Genomic DNA, 11,640 nt, shown 5'->3' with positions numbered 1-11,640 from the left:
CAGTACCATGTGACCTGCAAGTCAACTGAGTTATGACTGCACAAACTGTAGCCAACCTACATTTTAAAACCTGATTATATCCTGAATTTTATTTACAGCCCAATAATGTCAGTTTTCTTTCACTGACTTTTGATTCACAAGTTATCAAATGGTCACCTTTGGTAAAAATTAGTCTCGTTGGAAACAAAGCATACTTACTGTTGCTGTCAAACTCCATCCATCCATCCATCCATCCATCCATCCACTTTCTACCTCTTATCCTGTTAAGGGTTGGGGGGGGGGGGGGGGCTGGAGCCTATCCCAGCAGCCTTCAGGTGAGAGGCGGGATTCACCCTGGACAGGTCACCAGTCCATCACAGGACCAACACATATAGACAGACAACCATTCACACTCACAGTCACACCTACGGTCAATTTAGAGGATCAATCAGCCTTGTCCCCTCTTGATGTCTTTGGACTGTGGGAGGAAGCTGGAGTACCAGAGAGAACCCACACAGGAACAGGGAGAACATGCAGACTCCACACAGAAAGATCCCGTGTTCCAGCCAGGACTCTAACCTGGAACCTTCTTGCTGTGAGGCGACAGTGCTGACCACTGCACCACCGTGCCACTCCTGTCAAATTATCAAAAGTTAAAGTATTATTTTGTGTATCACAAAACAATTTTTACCATTGCTTTGTTCTCTTTTGTTTTGTGTTTTTGTTTTTAGGTTGGAGTGCCGGCTTTAAATGACAGAACTGCATCATCATCAACTAACTGGAAAAAAAGCATCATTTAGAAAATATTTCCACTACCATGGACTGATGTCTTGCTTCCAGACCACCACATAGTTGCTGATATTCATCATTAGCCTATACTTGGAAATAGAGGAATTACTAGTATTTGCATTGTGGTCATAATATGAGATCATCTGTCTGTCTTGGCCTGTAGTTGCACTGCACCTCTGACCTGTCAGCAGATTTGTGTCAGACAGGAAGTCTGCACTACCAACAAAACCCTCAAATGATGTGGCTGTCTTGTGCCCTGATGTGAATAATGTCATATCTCATTGTAGTGCACAATGCAAGTGTGAAAAATTCATTGATGATCCTACATGTTCTATTAAGCAGGATTAAATTGTATTTTAACTACATGAAGCTTTTGCGTCTGATTGCATTTTGTGGAACCATGCATTTTAAAAAAGTTCTCGTCATTATGACAGGATAAAAAAAGAGTGTTACATGCACTTCCATATTGAGCTGAGAAAAAAAAAGGCACATTCATTATAAATACATAATAGGAGCATTCCAAACTTGATTGTAGACTATTTCTCTACTCTTTGGAGTTTTTAGTAGTTAACTAATTAAAATACATTGACACTTTATCTCACTGATAACTACTCATTTTGTACTCTACTGGTTGAAATGAGTCACTTTTTTCCCCATGGAAATTCAGGCACATTTATGAGAAAGTGTCTTTTATTCTCCCGATAGCTTTCCATAATAACTTACTAATAACAAAATTGGCCATTTATGTACCAGTTCACCTATCCTACAAGTCAAATGGACTGTATATATATATAGATATATACATATATCCCCAGAATGCTAAAATCACCATATTATTATCATTATTATTATTATTTTGTTAGCGCACACAGTAGTAGCAAAGTCACAATAAACTTGATAGGCCTATCTAAACCTCGGACCTCTACTTCAGATCTGAAGTGAGGGAAATAGGCTATGATCCGCCGAAAACACTGTGTATTTCATTTTGAAAATTAGCCAAAAACAGAGCGTTTTTCTGAAACATGAGGCGACCCATATTTAAGCAGGTTGAATAAATGGACGGTGACGAGTTACACCAGAACTCACAGGTTCAAGTTGCTCCACTGTCATGTCTCCTTAGTTTTACATGGGGCAGCGGCTTCTCTCCCTCTCATTCACTCGCCCACCCTCTCTCTCTCTGTGACCGCGAAGCCGCAACGACCAGAGAAGCGGATCAACACACAACAACACAGTTTTACAAGAAAACTGGTAGGGTAGAAGGCAGCACAGTGGTGCAGTGGTTAGCACTGTCACCTCACAGCAAGAAGGTTCTGGGTTCAAGTCCCAGCTCCAGCACAGGATCTTTCTGTGTGAGTCTCCATGTTCTCCCTGTTCCTGTGTGGGTTCTCTCTGGTACTCCAGCTTCCTCCCACAGTCCAAAGACATCAAGAGGGGACGAGGCTGATTGATACTCTAAATTGACTGTAGGTGTGACTGTGAGTGTGAATGGTTGTCTGTCTCTATGTGTTGGCCCTGTGATGGACTGGTGACCTGTCCAGGGTGAACCCCGCCTCTCACCCATAGCGCTGGGATAGGCTCCAGCCCCCCCATGACCCCTAATAGGAATAAGCAGAAGAAAACGGATGGATGGATGGTGGAATACCATGGAGTATCGCTGATTTTTTTTATTTTACATTATTCCCTAACAGGAGTATATAATTAATTAATGTTATTAAAAACACACACACACACACACACACACACACACACACACACACACACACACACGCACACACACACGGGCTCAAACACCCCTATGTGTGCATGTGCCTGCTGGAGATTAATCAGTGATCATTGATGTCACAGATAATACTGAATAATCAAAGTAAAGCTGTACATAGAAAACTAATATATTTTCCATTGGATTAGAGACAAAAGTGGGCATGAGTGGCCTTTTTTTGCCAGCAAATGGACAATGAAGAAAAAACAATACATTTTAACTCAGTGGAGCACATACCACCGCCAAAACCAATAAACAGACAAAAGACGATTACCTAACCTTTTATCATTATGTTGATGGTGGCAGATGGGCCCAGTGTGACAGCCTTGTGCATAGCAGGGCCTGCTGTGAGTGTGGGTGTGTGTGTTTTGTTTGTCTTGCAGGTATCCTGCTAGTAGCCAGAGTCCTCTAACTGGGAGCACCTGGCCAGTCAGCCCTTCTTCTCCTTCTCTCTTGATCCTGATGGCACCATGTTTCTGTTTGGTTGGCTTCAGCCTATTTATTAGTTTAGGTTGCTCCATCCAACACTCTACACTTACTATTCTCCACTCATCCATCAACAGACACACTGATGATACTGAATTACACACCTCATACCTTTAAGACATTTATGTTGCAGCTCATTTCTTAAATAAATTTATATCCTTTTTTGATCCAACACTGTGTATCTCCACTTTTTGTCATGGCTTATCAGCCACCAGATACAGAAATCAGCAGGTAACAGGCCGGATTGTGAAGCAACAGAAATGTATTACTTACCAACAAAATACATAAACATACAAAGTACTACACAAATTGGAATAAACATAGAAACTTTCACAGAGGATGGGACAAAGACAAGATGGGAGCTCATTGATTAAGAGGAACATGGGAAAGGAGGAAATTACTAAATAAACTAAAAGGGACAGGAACTCAGGAGGAATACATTCAGTTGTGAAGTAACATGACACAAGAGGAAACGACTTTGAAAATAAAGTGCAAAAGAGTACAGAACAGTAACAGTAAATGTCTAGACAAATATAAGATAGTTCCTCAACATTATGTGTTATCAAGGGGTCTAAAGTTGGTCAGATAGACTTATAGACAGACAGACAGACAGTTAATTGATTGTCAGATAGAAAGACAAAAAAAAAGGAATACAACATGGAATTATTAATGACTTCACTACATTGGTTTAGAAAATGGTCGGACATGCTTGGACAGACAGGCCGCAGAAACGTCTCCGCAAGACAATAAAAAGAAACCTGTGATTGGCAGGACAGGGGCGGGCCTTCCGCTTCTCTGTCGTTCGTTAAAATCAATACTCACGCGACCAAGCTACCTTAATTGTTTGTGCGAAATTTGGTCACAAGTATAGCTTTGCCTGGAATAAATTAAGTTTAGCATTGTTGGCAAATGAAAAAAAAATGTTAACAGCCTAGATAAAAACAAATGACCTGTAGAGGACGTTTAAAGCAAAGAGGGATCAACACGACGGGGAATTGGCTCGAAGTCGTCGACACTTTGCGGGGCCAGCGGAGGTGGCGACGCTGATTGCAGAGGCAGGTGCAACTGTACAACCACGGCTATGGAGAACGAATATTAACCCCCTGACAGTTATGGTAACACGAAGGTACGTGTGCTTTTTTTTAATCATTTTTTCTAGTGTTTTTTTTTATCAATATTTGGAAATGTGCTCATGGTATATAGTTGTCAAGAAGAAGCGCGTGCGTTTGCAGCGTTGAACCGTTTGGCCTGGTGTTGATGGTCGAGACTCCTCAGGGTTGTTGGTCAGGGGTGGCACGGTTCACTAACTCCTTGGTTAGGTTCGAATCATAGTTTCGGGCCACGGTTTTTGGTTTGGGTTCATTGTTGTTGCTGCCGTTTTTAAGACTCCAGAAATACCATGTCAGCATAAGCTACCCTGTATAGCCCCATAATACTGTGATGAGCTAGCCATGCGTGTGTGTACAGCAGATGTACACAACCTGATACAACTTTTGTTTCTCGGTGGAAACAAAATTTGCGGTAAAAGAAAAACAAACACATTTGTACACAGAAGTAAACAAATAGCTGTACATATTGGTGTGCACAGATTTTCTGTTTAATTCACCTGCTTGTATATACATACATACACCTTTTTATAAAGACCGGAAAAAGGAGAATGGATAGAAAAAAAAAGAGTCCATTGTGACCCATATGTGTAGAAAAGGGTCTGGGGAGCCCATTTAATATCTAGAGAGCAGGACTCCAACCCATGTTACCAGCATTCCCAGGTCCTCTCATATCTCAGGAGCAAGTGTAGTAGCTACTAAGAAAATGTCCTCTAAGGATTGCCCTCCATCTGTTTTTGGTGTTAATGATTTTTTTTTCTTTAATCTTGCCTACATGTTCAGTTATGCACCTTTTTAGTTATAGTGGTACAATTTCTTACATATTTCTACAGTTAAAGCTACACCTTATCAGTTATGTTAACGCTTTGCCACAAAGATCATCTACTGTGCCCACCATGTCACTCCAGATGGAGTAAAAATTAATGTAAATATTTCTAAGACTACTACAGAAAAATATCTGGTAAACACACAGTTTTATTATGTAGCATCTGTATAATATCCATACCTGTTAAAACATCAGATGGAGTCTGGACTCTGGTGGGCCAGAGGCGACAGCTGGTAAATGAACCATCTGGGTTAAAATCTCACAGAGATGTGCATATCATTCAGGTGATGAATGAGGTGTAAGGGTGAGTAGCACGTAGATAGAGAGATGACAGGTTAAATAAAGTGATGTGTGAAACTGGTGATTAAGAGAACTTGAGTGTATGAAAGGAGAAATGGCAACGGAATGGAAAATAGTGGTAGAATAAGAGAGCTTCTTCGTTGCCGCCTTAGTCAGAGGCTTCGTTTATTGTGAGGGAAGTCTGGGCCATGACTCCTGATCTCTGCTACTCCTTCATTTCTGTTTCTTCAGAGCTAATTTGACATCATTCAATAAGGTTCTTATCTGATCTAATCTAATCTAATCTGATAGGATACCATTATCTGGAACTACATCATTACAAAATTAGAGCTAAACACTCTATAGAGACACGTTAGCAGATAAAGGTATAATTGAGAGCTAAAACTGACATGCTGTTTTATGCTTTGCTCCTTGCAGAGTGGGGAAAAAATTAAATGTAAGAGGGGGGATGCAAAATGTATGCACTTGTTGCACTGTGCATGCTCGTATTGGAGCTTGAGCTTGGACACTTTGTTGAGTTGTATCATTTGTAATGGTTCGTAGCCACGTATACAGCAGTTATTTTGCCACTTTGAGTGACTGGGTTTCTGGAAGTGGTGTTTGCCTGAAGGCAGTGTTGGAAGGATTAGCTGTAGTCATATAGACTGCAAACCACTGTAGCCTCTCTGTAGTCTTGAAGATGAAAGTTTAAGTTTTGGAAATTACATATTTTTGTCAGGCTGACAGTTGTATAAGTACTCTATTTCAACTTAAGAAAAATTATTTTTGAGAGGTTTGTTCCTGATTTGAGAGCTACTACTTAAAAGTTTTTTATTTTTTGCTGCAATTGTGAACAATAGCCAAGTCGGTGTATACAGTTATAAGAGAGCATGACAAGCTCTTTGTATCAAGGAGCTTCTTCAGTATTCCCATCATCATTCAAACTTTTGTACTTGATTGTCCATAGAGACTTTATCAGTAACATACTCAACAAATAGTCTCCCCAGAAAGCATTTGTTATGGACCTAACAGCCCCTCTGGGTATTTCCTCTATCTCTCTAGACTTCCTGTGTAACAGACCCTGAGTTTCATGGCTGCCTGCCTTCTCTAATTGACATGCTTGTTCTACCAGTTGTTGGACTCTGGTGCCTCTGGAGAGTGGAGTACCTTAATATCACAACATGGGCAAACACACAGAGCTGTATTAATGCAGCACTCTACAGAGTTTGTATTCATGTCTTTGCATTGATCTCATGTGTAATTTAATGGCGTGAACAATTCATTTTTCGTTCGCTGTGAAGACAACTTTAGCATTTGGCTCCCATTCAGCTGAGTTACATAGAAATAGATCATTGGGCCCTTGTCCCAATACCTGATTCAGCTATTTGAATCAGTATCTGATTAATATCTTGTATCAAGCCCACAGTTTGGGTTGTTTAGTGTTATTTCTGGTTTTGACTCAGTTTTTTTTTTTTTTTTACATTAGGGTTAACATGGATAAACATAGTCACTACTATGTGCAGCTTTAATTTCTTGACACAAGTGCTTAATTTCTCAGCAAGGGGTTGGAGCTGGTTTGCAGCGTGTGTGTGTGAAATTATTTTTGTTTCCTTGAAGCAAACCATTGCAGGTCCCTTTTTGAAGTTGAATCTTTGGTTGTGTTTTGAATGGGTCTTTCTTTCTACAGCTCCAGTTTTACATCCCTTGTATCAATAATTCTCAAACTATGGCCCAGTTTTTCTTTTCTCTGTCCCTTTCTTTCCTTTCCACTTTATCTTTTTAAAAAAGAAAACAAATCAGAATACGTACTGATATTATAACACCAGGCTTTGTAGCTTCAACGTGTTTATGGTGGATGCAGCATTGACAAGAGATGACACATATCTCAGTGGATTAGTGAGAGGAGAATGGGGCTGCTCTTGGATGTGAGTAGCCATGTGCAAAATAACCCTCCAAACAACTAATGAAGAAGATGAGGGCCAGTTATAGAGTTAGTCCAGGTCTCAGAGGAGCTGTTTGAGATGCCAGATCTGGGTGTTTGGGGATGAGATTCTGTCACTGTAACCTCATGGCCATATGTTTGACAAAGTGAGAGTCCATTAAAGTTGCATTAACTTTTCTTGTTTAGCATAGGATTAGAACTGGCTTTTTTATACACAACATTTTATTCAAATGGAACATTTAGCAATATAGTAAAATTAAATCATGTCTTCCTGTCAGCATTCAAATCCTCACTCAGAGATCTCCACCGTGGGATCCCTCTCATCCAATATGACTGAGAGTGGCACCATGACTTGGTAACACAAACAGATATTCAGCACTCTTATACATTGTTGTTGACTAAATTATATATCATTTTAATAGTTGTGTTGGCTTAAACTGGAACTATTTGTGATATATAAGATTTAGAGTGGAAAAATGCAGAGCTGCTAAAACATAAATCGTAAGTGTTGAAACAGACAACACATTTGGTTAATAGATTCACATTTTTGGCGAAACTAATTTGATGATCAAAAAAAAAAATCCAATGAGTTGCAAGATAAGAACTAAGATTTGTACCATAACGTGTAATACATTTTCTTATTGTTAAAAATGTTTTTATGAAATTGATATTCCAATCAGTACATTTCAGGAACTATTACTGAAGTTAAGATATTGGTACCAGTATCAGAAATATTTGAATGAAACCCAGCCCTACCCATCTCATCACCTGCATGATTTTGAAGGTTCTGCTCACCTGATCTTCTAAATTCTGCAGTGTTGACTAGGGCTGCAATCAACCAAAGAAATTCTTGGTTGACTGAAGCCCTCAAATTTCGACTAAAAATCGACTAATTTTATATATGAAAAATAAACTGTGTCAACTATCAGCACAAAACCTGTTGAGGAATATTTAGACAATTGTTTTTGTCACGTTATGATAATTGACCGACACTTGACCGACACTATCATTTTTCCTGCGCACAGAGCGAGACTGAACAGAGAGGCTCAGCATCGCGGCTGAGACACAAATAGACTTTTAAATTAAAACTTTACTCTTAAACACAAAAGGCAAGTCCAGGGAAAGAATTTTTACAATTAAAACAAAACAATTGTTAGACTAAAACATTAAACTGTCAATTCTGATATGTTCATATACTCAAAACTGACGGGGCAACCTAAGGTAGACAAATTGGCTTACCGTTTCTAGGTGATACATCGTGCTTGTCGTGGAGCTGTGATATACAAACTGTTGTTTGCAAACTTTGCATTCGACTTTTTTTCCTTTATCTATTTTCATGAAATGCTGCCACACTGCAGATGTCTTTGACATGGTGGACGAGGACTGACTTTCAGTGAAACCGTCAAAATTAGATATACATTCATCAAACCACCAGACGTTGGCCTTCTAGTACTCTTCAGTCTGTCTGTCTCTAGCGGGTCGGGCGAGTCCAAAATAGCAAACACAAGGGGTGTTCAAAGATAGATTATCTGTGAAACGGGGTGCTTTCGGTACTTTCCTCCTGATGAAATTAACGTGGCAAAAAATCGACCAATCAGAATTTTGGTCGAGTCCAGAATGTATCGACTAATATATCGACCAGTCAACTGGGAGATTACAGCCCTTGTGTTGACACTCAGGCACAAGGATTAAATAATGGAAGCTGCCCAGTGCAACCATGGGGTTTTGCTCAAGCACAACACAGTGGTGCTAACAAGGAAGTGACAATTGACTGCCTTCCAGGCTTCAACTTTTTGGCCTCACTTTTCACTTGATACTTTGAAGCACCATGATATTTTCTGAAATGACTAAGCCTCCCCACTTTCATTGTTTATCATGTATTACCTGTTTAAAGTTGAATAAGTAGGTCTCTTTTGTTACTGTACAGATGTACAAAGAAATTCCACAAGTGAAACCCGTGGACCAACTTCATTTCTTTATCCCAGTGTCCTAGTCAGGAGGAAGGACTGACAGGACCTCTGGTGTTACTTGCTTGTCCTTGTTTCTGCATTTAAATTTATTTGGCCCTCAACATCCTCATCTGTTTTTGCATTTACAATCTCATATCAAACAACAGCATACTAGTTCAGTTGGATGTCCCTCATGCTTCTATTCTTACTGGTTCCACAAAACGCTTCTGGCATTTCAGTGCCACCATGTGGCTAAACAGCTTAAAATAGGGATGATGAAGATGTGCATGTACACAAAGAGAATGGAGATGGCCTAGGTAAAGGTGGCTCATTGAATGGGGGTGGGGGGTGATTTTTAACCTCAAACTAAACACACACCCTTTTATTTCTGTTTTTACAGGCTACACACAACAGCACTCATACCTGGAGGAGATGGAGGTTGCAAAGATATGGTATATGGAAAGACTTTGTTGCAATGGTGTGCTGATGTAGTTATAGTTAGAATATCAGTCCTTTTTTTGTGAAAATGAAATGCAACTAGTTTGACAAACTTTGGCAATTGAGAAATAAATCTTTTTCAGGATAGTTGGCTAGTGACAGCTGAGGCTTTTAGCCATCCTTCAATATACATTATCTGACTGGCTTGCTAGCTCAGCAAGATGGCATGGCATCCTATCTTATGGTGGTAAGCTAATGTTACACTACACATATATTTCAGACACACTACATTTCAATTGATATCTTAAGCTATTTCATTGTGTCCAGGTGTGCTCTAATGATTTACAGATTAGATCAGATGAATTATCTGCCTCATGGTTGTTTAGCAAATGCATGAAAAACTAACTTTTATTTTGACATATTGTTGAAACACATTTGCATTACCATTTATTACTTTATGTGATCAGCTGCAGTCCTGCCTCTCATTTTCATCTCAGTGATGGGATCAGTCTACCCTGTGAATGGAGAGATTGCTGTTGTTCTCATGTATAACATGTATAGCCGCTCTTATCATTTTCATTCATTTTTTTGGGAAATCTTACTTGGACCTTGGCAGGATAACTCTCCAAGTTATCTGCATTTTGGAAGTGAGTATGATGGAAGGGATGAGCTTCAGTATTATGGGTGAGATAATTTACCTTGTGATTATCACAATTCAAACAGAGCAAAGATGGAAATTAGGTAGCAAGAAGGCCAGTGTAGGCAGCAAGTCAGAGTTGCGAAGGCTTTGACAAAACACGGTCTTTGCTAGAGTGAAGTACTGGCAGGATTACAATTTGATTTCCAATGATTCTGAGTGGAATCACAAATAGACCACCAAAAACAAACACTAGAATTATTCCAACCTACCTCTCGCCTGTATTGCTGTACAGAAGGGATATATATATTCACAACATATAATACATGACACAGGAATAAGAAATTGAAATACAAGTAGAAACAGACATAATGTTGCCAACTACCAATTAACCAAGGTTGGAATCATTTTCAGTCGTCCCATTAGTTTGATTACTGTGTTTAGGTCATTCTGTGTAAATTGACCATGCTAAAACCAGGCCAATTTGTGGTAGATTTTGGCCAGCAGAGGGTACTCTTTGTCAGTGTGATATGGGTGTAGGCCATAATTTGACCCGTAAGTAGAATAATACAAGTTAATGTTGGTTTGGTTGTGATGATGGCAGTAGATGAAAATGTAAATCCCTAATATTAGGTGGTATGAATTAATTTAATTTGTTCATATATGAATATATCTAATTTAAACCTGTGTAACTTGTGAAACCTTTAATTTTGTAAATGTGCACAAAAGTTTTTGCTTTTATTTTCTCTTTCCAGAATCTCACTTTCAGAAATCCTGTTTAACTAGGAGCATTTCCCAACCATTTACAGTGAATGAATAGAACTCTTGGTTTTCCTGGTGTGGTTTGTTTGGGCAGGACTTAGAGCCCATTTGATAAGGGCCTAGACCACCTCTCAGGCCTATTAGATACATGTGTGGTATGAACGTCTTGTGATCTTGATGCTTCCCACCTACATAGTAAAGTCTGTAGTTTTGAACAAAACCACTCATTAGATGTGGCAGATTATAATATCAGTTTATGTCATAGCTTTTATTTTACTGTGTCAAAACAAACAAAACTGGAGGTAAATTGTTCCAAATTTAAAAGCTCATCAATTAATTTGGACTGAGCAAATTAACTATACGTGTAGAAATGCTTTAAGTTCCTTTTTAGAGTACCTACTTTCTTTTACTGAAGTGAATGAAATGCAGTGAATCCTGGTCCTTTCAAGTGCATTTTCTCTGCCACACCAGGGTTAATGTCCAGCCTAAGAATCAGGATTTCATAACGATTATGATATATAACCGATGTATATCAGCCATTTTATGTGCTGATAAATGTAAGGCAGGTGGTTACATAGTTTTTGTATACTTGGTCCTGAATTGTGGATAAAATTGTTGTTTTTTCATACTTAAATAATAAAAGAAAATGTTAACTTTTGCATTCAAGCCTTTTAAGATGTTATCCCTT

The 11,640-nt window shown here is 39.1% G+C and overlaps 1 long non-coding RNA gene across 2 annotated transcripts in view; it reads left to right on the top strand.

The window, feature by feature from the left end:
• The first annotated feature begins 3,829 nt into the window (after positions 1–3,829).
• LOC147269314 (uncharacterized) overlaps positions 3,830–11,640 on the top strand; it is a 328,107-nt gene continuing 320,296 nt past the window's right edge. For both annotated transcript variants that reach the window (XR_015109772.1, XR_015109773.1), the window contains exon 1: positions 3,830–4,139. This is a non-coding gene — a long non-coding RNA (uncharacterized LOC147269314). The remainder of the gene's footprint in view (positions 4,140–11,640) is intronic.

The sequence above is a fragment of the Aulostomus chinensis genome, chromosome 2 (assembly GCF_037954235.1).
Source record: "Aulostomus chinensis isolate RoL2024-O1b breed Wild chromosome 2, RoL_Achi_v1.0, whole genome shotgun sequence".
In the NCBI taxonomy this organism is placed as follows: domain Eukaryota; kingdom Metazoa; phylum Chordata; class Actinopteri; order Syngnathiformes; family Aulostomidae; genus Aulostomus; species Aulostomus chinensis.
The sequence above is the reverse complement of the archived record's forward strand: the minus strand, read 5'-3'. Positions and strand labels throughout refer to the sequence as shown.